Source organism: Protopterus annectens, chromosome 8.part0, assembly GCF_019279795.1.
Source record: "Protopterus annectens isolate FY-2018-M chromosome 8.part0, PAN1.0, whole genome shotgun sequence".
Lineage (NCBI taxonomy): Eukaryota > Metazoa > Chordata > Ceratodontiformes > Protopteridae > Protopterus > Protopterus annectens.
In genome coordinates, this window is record NC_056741.1 from 560,449,894 (window position 1) to 560,466,881 (window position 16,988).

The window sequence follows — 16,988 nt, forward strand, 5'->3', positions numbered from 1 at the left end:
ATCTGTCCTATGGCCTTACAGATGAGGCTCATCAGGCTGTTAGTTCTGTAATTCCTGGGGTCCATGGTGGAGCCACCCATGTGGAGTAGAATTATAACTGCTATGTGCCACATCTCAGGAACAAAGCCAGGGGATAAGCACAGGCTGAGAAGTTGTAGGACTGGGTCCATCAGTGCATGTTTAATGTTCTTTAGCAGCCAGCCTAGTATGCTGTCCCACAGAACATGTATTTTTTTTGTTTTCAAGAGTATTTTTAACAAGAGTTTTTTGTGATGATAGCGGATTTGAGATCCTTAGGTATATGTGGAGTTTGCATAGATGTCTCTAGGTGTAAATTTGAACTGAATTTGTTTGCTAATATATTTGTGATATGCACTGGGTCTACTGGTTCAGAGTACACTGTATCATTATGAATAAGCTTAGAGAAATGCGAGTGCTATTTTCTAACTTCTAGATGTAAGTAAAGATGAATTCGTAATCATCCTTAGCTTCCAATGCCAGTCTAAGTTCATGGGAAACCTTTGTTTTCCTAATGATGCATTTCATCACTTGAATATCATTTTGATGTTCACTTTGATTTGTGGGTCTTTAGTTTTGTTATATATTTTAATGACCTTTTTTCTTTTACTATGATATTTATTTATACTTGTGGACCACCAGGCAGACTTGCCATTATCCCTCCTATTTTGTTTAGTTTTGGTGAACATAAAATTTATTTGTATAACTACTAGATGTGTTAACAATTTGATGGTAACAGCTATACTTGAACTTTGAGACTTCATCATAAAATGGGAGAAGTTTGTACACTTGAAGTCTTAGAATACTGTAATATTTGCATCTGCTGGTTTAAGGGTTATGAAAGAAAAGATTTAAAAAAATTGGTCAGAATCGACTGGGCAAGGGTATATCAGTGGAATAGAGCATATATATGCTACATTTCTAATGACCATGTTAAGAACATATTGTCCTCTAGTGGGGAGTTTGACTACTTGATCCAGGGAATTCTTATTTATAAAATCAAGGAATTGTGAGGCATTGAATACATTTGAGGTACAGGTATTCCAGTTTATGAACAAGTAGTTAATGTCTCTCAGGATGATGAAGTTTTCACGTATTTGAAGTAAATCCAATTTCAAAAATTAACATGGTTTTTGGGGGTCATCAAGGGGGGGTCCTGTGACATGATCTGATAGCTGGTTTATAAGTTCAGTTTGTGGGTCTCTGGAAATTTACCTTGAAGTAATGTGGTCTTTAACAAATATGGATACTCCACCTCAATTTACATTGGGTCTAAAATCATGGCATGTACAAAACGTAGGTATAGGTGGTGTGCTCTTTGCATTTTTTAAATTAGGTTTCAGTAATAATACACATAAATGTGCTGCAACAGCAAAAGGGCTTTATAGTCAGGTAATTTATTATTTAGACTCCTAGAGAAGTGCATTGGTGTTGTCCATTTCTTTATTTCTTACATTTTTTAGGTTGGTCGATCCATTAGCATGATTCTGCCAAAAAAGGCACTATGGGGACAGCAAAAGTTTTATCCAATATGCAGACGCCCTGGAATGAGAGCTGCATGCTATCTTTGACAAAGTAAGTAGGGCTGTGCAGCAGCTGATCCCATGCTGATACATGCTGAATCTCCCTTGAATGACACCAGTTATTTAGTCTCATGCATTGAGAGCATGGAAATGTTTTATTGCATATCCCTTATAGATTTACATGCCAGGTCATTTAGACCCACATGGACATTTATGTCACAGTCATACTTGATCATGGTCTTGATGACCTTTCAGACATCAGAGATCTTGACGACTTAAAGCCAACTGACTGTCATTCTGTTTTTGTCCAGCCTAATGAGGGTGGAGTCTCTGTGTCTTACTATGGGGTCACCAAGTACCAGTACATTTTTATTCATAAATAACCAATAAAGAACATTAGCTACCTCTGTGTCTTGAGACGCTTTCTCTCAAAAGCAGTTCCAGATAATGTCAAAAAATCTCGGCAAAGTCCACAGCAGCAGAAAAATGATTTTATTATACAAATACAGCGTTAATCCAACAGTTAAGCGCTTTCACTTGCTCCACGGCAAGCTTCATCAGAACGCTGAAAAATGAGCCTCCTAACATTTAAATAAACTTTTTGGCACCAAAAACAAACTCTTTGAACACTTTCCTTTAAAGAGATATTGCAACAATATGTCAAAATACAACTGACGATAAGCTAGTGTCAGTACTTACATCTCAAATTGTCATAATCGCAGAAAAATATACATAAATATATAAACTTGAATGAAAAGAAATAAAAATATGATTACACAATAAGTACCGCATATAAACAATATGTGGGTAAATATAAAACTAATAAAATGTCAGAGTCTGACGTTCTGACTCTAACTGTATATAATATTCTATTGAAATATCCTATATACATTACTAAACATGTAACTTATGAAAATATAAATTTTATTAAAAATAATCAGCTCAGAAATATATAAATAATACAAATATAATACCTATATAATTGGAATAATGAAATTCATTGTAGTGCAGTGTTAAAAATGCCACACTATAACTATCTATAAAAAACTAAATGTATACTAATATGGTCTAATATAAGTCCACGTGTACGCAAAATACCCTTGTGTATTATGTAAAATTCTTCTAATCCACCAGGATTGAATGATGTCATCTCCATCAAACCCTTATTAGCTATGGACTGACAATTTTACATCATCAGTTGTATTTTGACATATTGTTGCAATATCTCTTTAAAGAAAAGTATTCAAAGAGTTTGGTTTTGGTGCCAAAAAGTTTATTTAAATGTTAGGAGGCTCATTTTTCAGCATTCTGATGAAGCTTGCCATGGAGCAAGTGAAAGCTCTTAACTGTTGGATTAACGCTGTATTTGTATAATAAAATCATTTAACTGCTGCTGTGGACTTTGCTGAGATTTTTTGACATTATCTGGAACTGCTTTTGAGGGAAAGCATCTCAAGACACAGAGGTAGCTAACGTTCTTTATTGGTTATTTGTTCCTTAGTTCAAGAACGTTTCATTCTTACTACTTTTATTCATAAAGGCATTACTTGCACTTGGTTTTGGATGATTTTTTTTTCCCTAATGACTTTCAAATATGGATTTGACAGTATGTGTTGTGGTTTTTAATGTTTACAGTGACCAAGTCTTGTTAGATCTTGGAACCTTAGACAATGACTTCTTTACAGCCTCAGTATATGATCGCATTTTAAGTATTTGTACAGTGTGCTATGGAGGTCTGTGGTGCACACAGACTGCCTTTTATTTGTGAGAGTGATAGTTAATATTTATATCGCTGACAGGGGTAAGTAGAGATACATTGTCACTGAACATCAGGCAGCTGCTACATACACTGCCTTAGAATGCCATATGCTATGAGGCTGGCAAATGAGAGAAGACAAGCTGACTGACCTTCCATGTCGGTCCAAGAGTGTAGAAAATTAGGGATATAACAGTTATTTGTACAGTATTTTGTTTGCTATTAATTGCTTCTTATCACTGGTTAATTTTTATAAGCATAGATTATTAACTCTACTGCAGTATAATAGTTAGCTGTTGTAGGTGCTCTACTAAGATTGAAACAGCATACAGTAACTTAAAGTGGTCCTACATAAAGAGTAACCCCGGGATTCATGAATCTTGCGCCAGGCGCACGCATAGCGTAGGTGTTATAATGCCAAATATGGCCGCCGAGCGATTCAGGTACGATCCAATTCCACGTACACTACCGGCGTACGCCAGATCTGCGCAGCCCCCGGCGTAGGTATGCTAATCACCCTATGTGCAGTGTCATCATGCAAATGAAGGCATATAGCGATTCACGAAGTCGTGCAGGCGTAGCATAAGCCCACGGCAATGTAAACCAAAAAAAAAAAACGGTTTACATTTCCCCAAACATAACATCGGAGTAATGGAAGAGTGTCAGACCCAGGTATCACACTGTTAACATATGCCAATGGCGAAATACACAGACAATGGCATAAGAAAAGATGCACAACACATAAATAACAACTTAAATGTCATGTCCACAGTAACTCACATCAGAACCGCAGGACATGTGTGCGGAAGGTGCAACATAATGAAATAATATAACAATGTTATAAAATAGCATCGTAATAGAAATCAGGTTTACAGCATAATACACCATGGTATGCATGGAACACCACAACCACGGTGCAAGGGTTGCCAAGGACTCGCGGCAGTTTTCGGCATGGTAACTATGAATTAGTAGTCAATGCCATGCAAATGAGGCAGATAATACTGAATCGCAAATGTCCCGCCAGAGTAAGGTTGTACCACACGGCGCAGTGGTAAAACACTGAGGAGTGGCTCAGAGGAAATACATGACATCCGCAGAGGGGTGTGCCACTGTAGCAGTAAGCACATTGGAGCATAGCAAACTTGGGCTGTACATCGCTAATCAAAGCTGCAGGACCGGGGTGTGGGGTAATAGTTTAGCTGAGAGCAGACATTGCGCGCAAAAGTGCATGTGTACGAGGATGACAACGTTCCCGAAACCTAGTAATCTGACGCACGCCCCGCAAACAATATTGGAAACAGGAAGGTGATGTGAAGAATATAAGGAAATGCGGAAGAAGTGTAATTGGAGTACTAATAAGCAATCAACACTAATCAACCCACGAAGGCCAATCGATGGCAGCTGACAACTCTGCATGCAGAAACCTGCAAAATGGGATAGGGAAGGCATATGAATGCAAAGAAAGTAGGGGAGGTAGCAGATTGCAAAGATAGAAGACCTGACATAGTAGAGCAAAGCAGACTGGCAGCACAATGGCAGTAGCACACAAAACGCATGATATGCCATGTCCATGAAAGTACAAATGACAGTGCTCTGCAGGATGCATGCCAGAAAATGGTAGGTGCAACGTGCAGAAATAGTAAGGGAAGGTCGAAAGGTAATCCATGGCAGGCAAAAGTAATTCAACACCAAAAGCAACACCGTTGTAGTTCCATCGGTAAAACACGGAAAATAACCCTTAGATACGGCCGTACAAACACACCCTATGACATCATCGGTGTGCACAGCACAATAATATAAAGTGGGAATGCACACAACACACAGCCGTGTATTCCCAAACACCGCACCATAGGTGTAAACACACGGGGAACTTTTAAAATGTACATGTTGGGTGCTGCCATAGCTGTGATCCATCAGCATGTGTTAGAGACAGACGGTGTTGTGGAGGAGGATGCCGACAACCACCGCAGGCCTCGGAGGAGAAGGAGAGTGTTCAGACCAAGGGTAACCTACCAGGGGCTACATGACCTGGAGATAGTAGAGCGTTACAGGGTGGACAGGGACATGTTGCAGCAAATAGTGGAGCTGTGCCGGCCACGCCTGAGAACAAGAAACAACAGAGGGGAACCCATCCCAGTGGACACAAAGGTATGTGTAAGCTTGCGAATACTGGCCACAGGTACCTTTCAAAGGCCAACTGGAGATATAATGGGCATCTCACAGGCATCAGCATCCAGGGTACTACACCAGTTCCTGGACGCCATGTTACCACATGCCAATGAGCATATATACTTCCCCAGATCTCAGGAGGATTTGGCTAGCAATATGCGCCACTTCCACCGTGTGGCACAATACCCGGAGGTACTGGGTGCGATAGACTCTACGCACATACAAATCAAGTCACCACCTGGTGAGCAGGGTAGATGCTACATAAACCGCAAGGGATTCCACTCCATCAATTGCCAGGTCGTGTGCAATGCCCAGGGCATTATCATGGATGTGTGTGCTGGCAGCCCTGGAAGCTACCACGACTCCCATATCTGGTATGCCTCACAGCTACATCCCACAAGGCCATCTCGTGGGGGATGCTGGCAATGCACTGGAGCCGTGGATGATGACTCCCATCAGAAATGCACACACACACATGCAAGAACACCATAATGAGGCACACACACAAACCAGAAAAATCATAGAGCATGTGTTCGGGATGATGAAATCATGGTTCCGGTGCTTGGATACATCTGGTGGAGCCTTGCAGTACTCTCCAGGCACATGTGCCCACATATTCATAGTATGTGCCATGCTACATAATATGATCCTGCGGAAGCAGCTGCTGCAGGGACATAATGGTGAAGAGCCACAAAGCCCACTACAATTGCCAAGGCCAGTCCAGGCACAGAGGGTTCCAGACCATGAACACACTGTGCCAGCCCCAGTAGGCAGACGGAGGCGTACCCAATATGCCTATGCCTTGGCAAAGAGGGAACGTATAGCACATACTCTGACAGCGTAGGCCCCATGGACTGACACCTTCCCACCTGCACACACAGTGAAATGGACGGCACACAAACATGACCACCTGTAAATTGTAATGTATGGGTGGCCTTATGTGTGACTCCTACATAGGCAGCCCCCAAACACTGTAAACCCAACAGCCAGTGGAACATGTAACGCCAACACCTGAACAGTACGTGAGTCCTACAGCATATGGCATTGCTGTGTGCCTGCCACGTTCGCCGCAAGATGTATATGTATATATATATATATATATATATATATATATATATATATATATATATATATATATATATATATATATATATATATGTATATATATATATATAAATATATATATATATATACAGATATATATGTACGGATCTACCTGACTACATCGAAACTTCAAAACAGCGAAAACGATTTCACCGACAGCACATAATCGACAGTTCACAAACACGACACCTCATACACGCGACACAGCATAACAACAAACAAAACAAATCCCCTATCCAAAACCCACACACACAACACAAGCACACCAAAATCCTTACAAACCAACACTAACCCATACATACACAACTATCTACAACCCTAACCCCAACCCTTACCCTAAGGTCCGTCACTATCGCACACTCACCTAACCCGCGCCCTAACCCTAACTCACTTAACCCGCCCTAACCCAAAAGCGATCACTACTGCACCTTACCTAACCCGCTAACCCTAACTCACTTATCCCACCCTATCCCTACAGACCGCCAACATCGCACTTACCTTACTGCACCCTTACCTAACCCGCCCTAACCCTAACTCACTTATCCCACCCCTATCCCTACACATCGTCAACATCGCACACTTACCTTACTCGCACCCTAACGTCCGTCACTACTGCATACTTACACATCCTTTCCCCATCTCAGTGTTCTCAGCGTCGGTGTCTTCCTCCGTCGGTCTTCTGCCTTGTCAATCTTCTGGTGTCGGTGAAGTCGTTTTCTCTGTTTTGAAGTTTCGACGTAGTCAGGTAGATCCATATGTACACATATACATATATATAATACAGATAAGAAAGGGAATTAGAGGGATATAAGGTGACTGAGATGTATCCAGCGATATCTGTAAATATTATAGATAGTGCAATGACAATCTGAACATCCGGGAGGTACAAAATAATAGGATACCGCCAACCATGGAACGTGTAACATACCGATATGCATAACCGCGAGGCTGAAAGACCGACAGAACACAGTACTGTAACAGTACATGCACGTGTAATAGTATGATGATATGAAGGGAGAGTTAGTCACCGCTGCCGGTGTTGCGGTCCACGTAGGTACTGTGTGCAATCGTCCCCGTGAGTGCCGTAGTATGTGTACGTGTGCGTTGAGGGTGCCGTGTGCGTCGCTGTGTGAGTGTAATATGTGTGTGTCTGCAACATGTGTATGTCGGTGCCAAGTCAGAGGCAGATCAGAATATTAGGTGTAGGCATACAGTAAACTAGCCTCAGGCATATGTTCACTACTAGTCCCAGAGTAGTAGTGACAGCCCCACCCTGGCTAGGTGTGTCCTGACATAGAACAATACAAAGTGAAAATGTTCCAGATGGTAGCACAGGAATATTCCCCATAAGAAATGTAAAAGACGTATGTAATAGTCAAGCCTGTATGTATGACACTGATATGTTACATGCAATATGATACGTTGGCAAAGTCACACAGCAATAGGTATTTATCGCGGAAAAAAGTATGTGCTACCTCAGTACTGACCGTGGCTACGTGTTGGCCCATAAACACCGCTGTGTGTTCCACAAGTGTCAAACAATTCCCATATGAATATGTGGCAACCACTGGCAAACAGGCTATTTCAACATCATGACCACAATGACTGCAAATATCTGGGACAGAAAGACAAGGGATAGTTGTCACGTACACATAGCCGTTGATATACCACATAAGTTACGGAGGTATACATGCATCAAGCTCACCTGCAGACGATATCGAAACCAATTAACAACAGCCCAACCTACAATCCCATAACAAAAGACTATTAACTGTTAACTCTCCAAGTAGGGATGGAGCACACAGACAACTATACTGTTTATGTAGAGATGCAAGGCCCACAAACCGTATCCGTTACATAAAACCACCGATATCCCCCACTGTAGATAATAAAGGAATACAAACCGTAATAGCAGCACAAACATACAGTCAGTCAATGACATCTGCATAACCACAACATATCACGTGGGAGACACAATTAAAGGCGGATACATAATTGCATGCGTTGTATAAAGGAAAAAAACAGCCATGTTACAGTTTTTGAATGCAATACTCCATTATCATTCGTCGGCAGGACAGGTACACCCACATGTTGAACCAAATACTACACCTGTCACACACAATCCACGGGTGACATGAATTCAAAATATACTTGTCCCTATGCATAGCAGTTGCAGTTACATATAACATAACACAATACAGACCATCTCCACGAAGGTAGGGCAAATAGCCAACGCCCAGGGGGAGAATCCAATTATACCCCAGTGTCAACGCATAATTTCCGAATGTAGTAGATGCACAGGTGATATGCACGTAATTACTCACTGAGGAACAGCAATTGGCGGGATGAATTCACATGTTGTAGGTATCGACGTATATAAGGATGACTCTCAAGATATTCAAACCGTATGCTCATACTGAAAAAGTGTCATACTATCGAAAGTACTGAAAACAAAAGGAAACGACAAAACAATAAACTATACGAAACAAAACACCAACAAGGTATGTAGAACACACAATATGTAAGGTTGTGTAACTCATGATCTGTATTAATAAGTTGTACTGTATGTGAATGGTGGTTGTAATTAATTACACTTGTCCGTAATGCATAAAGTGGTGAAAGGTAGTTATGTAGTGATGTCTTGCTGAGCATACCAACGCTTGTAGAAACCGTGTGTACAGCAGTGGGACATTATGTACACAGCAGAGACACCACAAGGGATGCTACAGGAGGGCATTAAAGAGAACAATGCCATACCACATGCTGTTGCTGGTAGTGGATGTCCAACAAGGAAGTGCCATAGCAGGGGATAGTACATGTATGTATACTGTCACAGCACGCATGTGTATGGGCATATACCGTTGATGACATATGTAAGGTGTGGCCGACATGCAAGTATGCTCTGCATTAGGGGATACTATGTGAAATATGTGTAATGTATATTTGTCTAGGTAGATATGACAGATATCCTACACAGTATCACAGGCATATCATGCATAACACAGGTATCGCCTATTGGTATGTACAATAACAGGATACATATGGCCTGTAGGTATGGGACATAGTAGTAGCATGATAGCTACTCTAAATGGAAGGGACACCAAGTAACCATGCACAAAGGACTTGTAGTATCTGCACAGGTGCATAGTGGGCTACAATGCAGTCTGGCAAGTCCATGTGTAAGCACATGTACAGTGTACACAGTAGTGTCACCTCTCCATGGTAGTGTCCTGTGAACAGCAGAGGCAGGTGTCAACTGCACCTCTACACAGTACAGCTGCTGTGGTGATACCAGGACTACATGTGTCACCCAAGCAGCAAGGGAGGTATCACATGAACAGTGCTACTGTGTGTCCCTGCGGGATGTACACAGGACCTATGTTCCACAGCATGGTGTGTGTTAGGTTTGTGGATGTAACACAGAAGCACAGCCCATGCAGTGTGGTGTGTGTGCACATATCCAGGAGCATTTCGTTCACAGTGCCCACCGCAGATGTCATGTATGAGGAGTATATGCATCAATAATGTGGTGGACCTGGGCCATGTCAGAGCAGAAGAAGACACCCCTGAGTATGTGGTATGCAGATGTGTACAGATGCGTTGTCCGTAGTTCAGCCGCATATGTAAAGTGTCTGAGCTCAGTAAACATCATGGCATGTCAATGTTGTGCCATGTAAAGCTGTAGCTGTTGTTGAAGGTACACCATAAATATGGTATTGTACCCTTGACTGTGTGTAGATGTGTGTAGTTCACAGGTACAATGGCTACCTATGTACCAGCATCACACACAGTACAGATAGGTGTGGCCTTGAAGAAGGATATCCATGCCACAGTGGAATACGGTAACCACAGGACTGTGTGTGACATATGTGTGTACTGCAACCATGTACAATGTGATATGTATGTAGGGGACCACTATCCATGTGATAGTCAGTGGGTGAATGTTGTTATGCAAAGGTGATGTGCATGCACCTTGTGTCATGCACCTTGATGCCATGATACTCATATGAAGTATCTGTCACACTGACACCCATATGGTTGGTATCAGTATGAGCTGGTGGAGCAATAATGGCGCTTGGTATGTAGGTGTTTGAAATCTAGGCATGGACAGTACTCTGTGACAGCATGTTCTGTATGTAAGTATATAGTGAACATGAGTGGCCCTATGACTGAGGACTGTGTAATGCAATATGTACCTGACATGTAGTAGGTACTATGGTATGCTGGCACCACTGTGTTTACTGCCCATGAGCCACATAGCATAACATCCTGAGACACAGGGTATGATGTGCAGGTGGATGTGTATGTTGTCAATACCAGAATGTTGAATGGTGCTGAAAGGCAATGTGAGGACAATGTATGATGTGTTGACCTCCGTACCATCATCAACTGCCCTAGCAACTGTATGACAGGTGCCCAGCATGTGTATGTGCCTTGCTGTGGCATTCACAAGCCCAACCCGGGTGCTAGGAAAGGACTGGAGGCCATCAATGTCTGTGGGAATCACGTTCCTGATGATGTGCCCCATCGCCATGCAGAATGGTCCAGTCAGGAGTGTATGACTATAGTCCCACTCGCGCAATGCAGTGCCACCTGTGTGTAGTGCGATAAATGCTGCTGTGCGGCATTCAGGGTCTACAATGTCTGACAAAAGGCTAGCAGTGAATATAGTGGCCTGGTGTGGAGACATATACTGAACAGGTTGGTGGGACATTACAGCCAGGGACATTGGAAGGTGACATTGGGCCAGTGTCCCAGGACATATTGTGTGTATGTCAGTACTGTCTATGTGACCACAGGGACACTACAATGTTCATGTACGGATTGCGACCCTGTAGTGAGTGAGAGGGTGTATTGTCGGTAAGTACGCCATCGCCTGGCATGTTGCCAACATTACCTCGGTCTGCAATGTTTGGTTGACTGTTGTATGTGACATCAGATGTGGATGTTGCCAAAGAATACTGACATACCACCACAATGCCTGAGGCCCCACACCGCAATGTGTGGCAGTCATGTTTAGGTAGCTAGCCTTGGAGTATGTGATGATGGACCTTGTGGACCCACCATGGCTGACAAGTGATGCACCCCACACATGTGAATGTACACCACTGTGCAACAGCCTGTACCTGTGGTTGTACATCATATGTTCATGGAACATGACCACCACAGTGGCATCTGTTATCTGGTCAGTACCGCCATGTCTCTGTGTGGAATAGCATGATTCCTGCAATTGTGTACATGCTACTGAAGTGCACTGTGGTATGTGTCAGCATATGTATGTGTAGTGTCCGTCTGCTTGGGTGTCTTGATGTTAACAACTGCTGTCAGCAGACGTCTGTAGTAGTTGTAGTACACATGTTCCGTGTATGCTGTGATGGGTGTGTTTCCAGGATGTGGCTAGCAAGGCCGTGTAGCATATGTTTTGAATCTACCAAAGAGGGGATAACCTCAGGTGTGTCACACCAGTCACATGGAGGTAGTGTTCATGCTAAGGGTAGTGTAGGTATTGTATGTGTTGTGTATTGTTTTATCCAGCTGAGTGGAGTGCATGACTCAAGCATGTGTTGGTACATGGGTGTCTATCCCAGGGAAGTGTGGGTTACTGTCAGCACACATCAGTAGTAGCTGTCTGAGGCCCAATGTCCACTATAACAACACAGAAGGTATGTAACCTGTGGTGTAAAATGTCGACTCTGTCACTTGTTACAATGTGTATAGCGGTCACAAACACAGTTATCTGCACCTGGAGCACCTATGATGCATTGTGCTAAGCAACTATCCAGGATGTGTGCAAAACACTGTGTCATGTGTGAACCCCTCATCTGTTGGTGTTCCAGTCCAGGTATGTGCCTGAAAGGTACGGTCCATGTACAAGCTGTCATCGCAGGTGTTCTGTGCAGAGCATAGAGGCAGGTCCCAGTCACTGCAGAGATATGTGAGTGGTGCAATAGTATGTGTGCCTCGCTTGTGTGCATCACAGTGGAAGATGCAAGCATTGTTCCACATGACCCCATGTCATGCTTGCCAGTTACTGCCCTGCCGGTGACAGTTATGTGAAACTGCCAGAGAGGCAGTATAGCATGTGAAGATGTACATGCGTGCTCTACTCCCCAGGCTGATGGCTGCAGGTCATGTGTGCCACAGCATTGTGTTTGACCTGGACTGTCATAGCAGTCAGATACCACATGCCTGTACAATAACAATAGGAGCATAGGCAACTGTTGCAGTGACACAGTAGGTCAATGTACAGTGTTCTTGTGTCCAGACCAATGCCGAATGTACACCATGGCTAGACACACACCCAGAGGGCTATAACACCGGTGAGCCATTGCATGTCCCAGCACATGTAGTCTGTGTATTGCCATCACAGGGCAGTCACAATAACATGATGTATGAGAGATATATTGTACCAGGTGATGTGTCATGTCTGCATAGGTTGAGTTGCAGAGGTGTTCACCCGTCCACAACATTTAAGTACATAATGCCTTGTGTAACATGATGTGTGGAACTGCATTGTGATTCACAACAGAGTCATCCGTGACTGGTGTGTTGTGAATGTTGTAACCCATGAGTCTGTGGGATATACACTGGTGATGTTGGCTGCCATGATGGGGGCCACCAGTGGTGCCTACAGTGGTTATACAGACATATTGCATACGTTGTTCTTGCAGGAATGTCCATTGTTGTAGATGATGTGGGACTACGTGATGGTAGGTGTGTGATGTGAATGTTACACATCCAGAAGTGACCGTCAGGTGCAGTCATGGTTGTCGACAGCATCACCCCCATCCACAGCTGTCAGCACCCTGTCCCCAAAATGAGTAACAGTAGCCCTCGTACTGTGTGACTAATGTGCAGATCGTAGAACACCTACTACTGGCTGACTAACAGTGTCAGCTAGGAAGGGTATATGATGGCTGAAATACACTGCTCTAATGTATAAATATGATATCCCAATGGATTACTATGATTCCCATCTATTAAGCCATGGCTGGCATGTAAACCATGTACAACAATGAATGTGTGACAGACCCTTCCAATGTGGAACCTTGATGAACATGCACCTGTTAGAACACCAAATGAGGTACGTTGCACATAATGATGTACAATTGACAGCTATGGGCACAGCATGGATGCAGAAGCACATCACCCACAGGCTGTACTGCTGTATGTTGGTAGGTGAGCATTGAATGAGTACATGTGACAGTTGCTGTATTGCCACATGTACGACATATCCATCATATAGGGGTAGCACTGGTACGTGACAGTTGGACATGCCTGTACATATGACCATGTCCCACAGGATATGTGTGTTAAGTGTGTACAACACCTGTCGTACCTTCAGCAAGCTGTGAAGTGTATGACTGCCAGTGTACCTGTGTGACATGTTGTGCAATGGGTGCAAAGATAATCAGTAGCGCATTACATGCTCACATGTCCTGCACAGGTGCATAGCTTGACCATACAATACATATAGGGTGTTGGATAATAGCAACCCACAAGAGGTGATGAGTAAGGGTGGCAATGCACTTTCTGGGTAAGGTGTGCATGTCCATGACACATTAGCACTTGAGATGTTAGCAGTACAGCTGTACAGGGCGGCATGTATATTTGATTACAAATACCTTTGCGTGTTCCACTAGTGGCCTGTTGACAGACAGACATCAACACAATGTGCAAGAGTGACATGTGCACAGCACATCACCGCTGGCTACAGTAGAACAGGGTTAATGTGTTGACATGTGCACAGAACATCAGCACCAGCTACAGTCGAACATGGTATGTGTTGAACCCCACCGTCATTGTAGCCCATGCCACAGAGAGAAATGTTATGCATCTGTGTATATACGGCTGGGAATGGACCTGACCTAACAGTATAGCTGTGTCAGTGTTGCGAACAACATACTGAATGGGTTGTGTGTGTGAGGTGTGTGTCATAAGTGTACGGTCTGATGGATGATACCAGCATTGTCACCGCTATGTGAACATCCCCGTCCCCATAAATGAATACCTAGGCTGTGCTCAACACCATGGTCACTGTGGAAGGGATGGTGCTGTGCGTGCACCCGCCGACATGGTGATGACAGCAGGCACCGGAGGTAGTCATATGAGGTACCCATGTCAGGTCAGGGTACCATCCATGTGCACGGGATATCACCGTGTGGGCATATACAGCACTGTGCCGAACAATATTACAGCACATAGCACCTGTAAGGGGTAATGTTTATGCATGGATGTGCGATAACAGCATGCACAATACACACCACCACCATGCAGCATGCTGCCTGCCTTGCAGAAGGACATTGTCTACACCATGATGATGGACATGCGACATGTCCATATACCTATATAAATGACATATGTAATGGACAGCCACCGTCCTAATACTGGTTTTCCACAGGCTGGACACATCCCTGTGCCATATATGTGATATACCCTGCTATACCATGCAACCCTGTCCATCAAGGCTGCATGTGTCATCACAGTCATACATGGTGTGATGGCCACATGGTACATGCACTATCAACTGACTGGATCAGTAATGTGGCACTGATGCACCTTGTGTTGTCACAATTGCTGTGTGACAGCGTGTAAAACGTGCACGCACATGCTATGTTTGACCATCCCTGCAAATGTCATATGAATAGACATTGTCCCATGTGTATCACATGTGCAATACAGGCGAGCCGTGGCAGGATGTACAGTGCTGAGTAGATGTATATGGCAAAACACATGCATGTACAGGTGTCCATGTGTATGTGTGCAATGTCACTGCTGAAGTCCATACCGACTGCGTCTGTGTTGCTATGTGACATATACACAGCATCCAGGTGAACAGTAGTACTGTGGACACATCGGGCCAAGTGCATATTGGTAAGAACACAGGTGCAGGCAAGTACACATGGCCACAGCAAGTTACCATCTACATGGAGTATGTACACTGTAATGAGTTGACACAGAGATATGATATGATATCCACTGCATAACGGTGTGACAGGTGTGACAGAAACATGTCAGCTGTGTCAGTGTCATGATGCTTTTCAAAGATTACTGTGCAGATGTAGTACATGTCATAGCAATGTATGTTCAGTGGTATGCCAGTACATCAGTGAGAATGTGACCTGTCACCATCATTATGTCTTACAGATAATGCCACGTTCACGACTCCCAGCCTTCAGCCGCCAGGAGGATGATGTCATAATTCCATTGCTCCATGACAACTATGACGTGCTGTTCAGCCATGTGCCACAGCATGCTCAGCAGCGGGATGACCTGTGGCAGGATATACACAGGAGGGTGAATGATGTGGGTGGCAACAGCCGCACCTACCAGCTGGTACGCAGACACTGCATGGACCTGATATGGCATGCGAAATAGCGTGCCACTGCAATCGCCAGAGAACAAGGTGGAACAGGTGGTGGGCCACCAACCCAGCCCCCACTCACACACACAGAGGAGCTACTGGCCAGTCTGGGGACACCCAGGGAACAGCATTCAGAAACACTAGCCGCCATCGTGGAGGTGGGTGTCTCCCAACCAATGAGCCTGGAGTTGCCTGGTAAGTCAGTCCTGCATATGAGTATGATATCCAATGTAGTTGCAGGTGTCACTGTACATCATGTAAAGTAACAACACATGCCAGGTATATGGGCACACAAGCTGCATACTACAGTATGCTACGTGAGGTACGCACACAGTACCACACAGTGAGCTGTGATATGGGCAGCACACAGGTGTCACCATTGTGACATATGCCCCTGCATTGTGTGCACACATTGTGACATGCCACCCGACATGTCCCAAGCATGTGGTGTTCTGTCTGCAATATTGTCACACCATCACATGACCTACACCTGACATAACAAACATCCACACTGTTGTCTGCATAGCCCTGTGGATTGTGACAACTCTGACATGTATGGGTGTATGTCACATGGGACACCACAGACACGTGTACAAGATGCCCATCACACACAATTGTCCAAGACCCGTTCACACATGGCCATGGGTGATAGCCACAGGCATGTTGCCACACAGTACTTCTGATGTGGATAGACCACGTTGCGCATTGTCCACACATAGTGCAATCATAGCCATAGTGGACCACTTGTACATTTGATGTGTTACACCGGACAACTGGAATGCCTGTCTGCAGCTACCGGAGGTGTCACCGATGTCTACCATATACGATCTGTGGAACAGCATGACTGTGTTGCAGTCATGGCAATGCAATGCGTCCATGTTATGCATTACACAGCAACATACATGCGTCATGTTGCCATGCAATAGCACAGTGCCTGTACTCCTCACTGTATAGCTATGTACATGGCTCACACTAACCTCACCTGCACATGCACATTTGCTAAACATGCATTCTATCTGTAGGCTTTACACACAACACTGCACTGTGAAGCCCA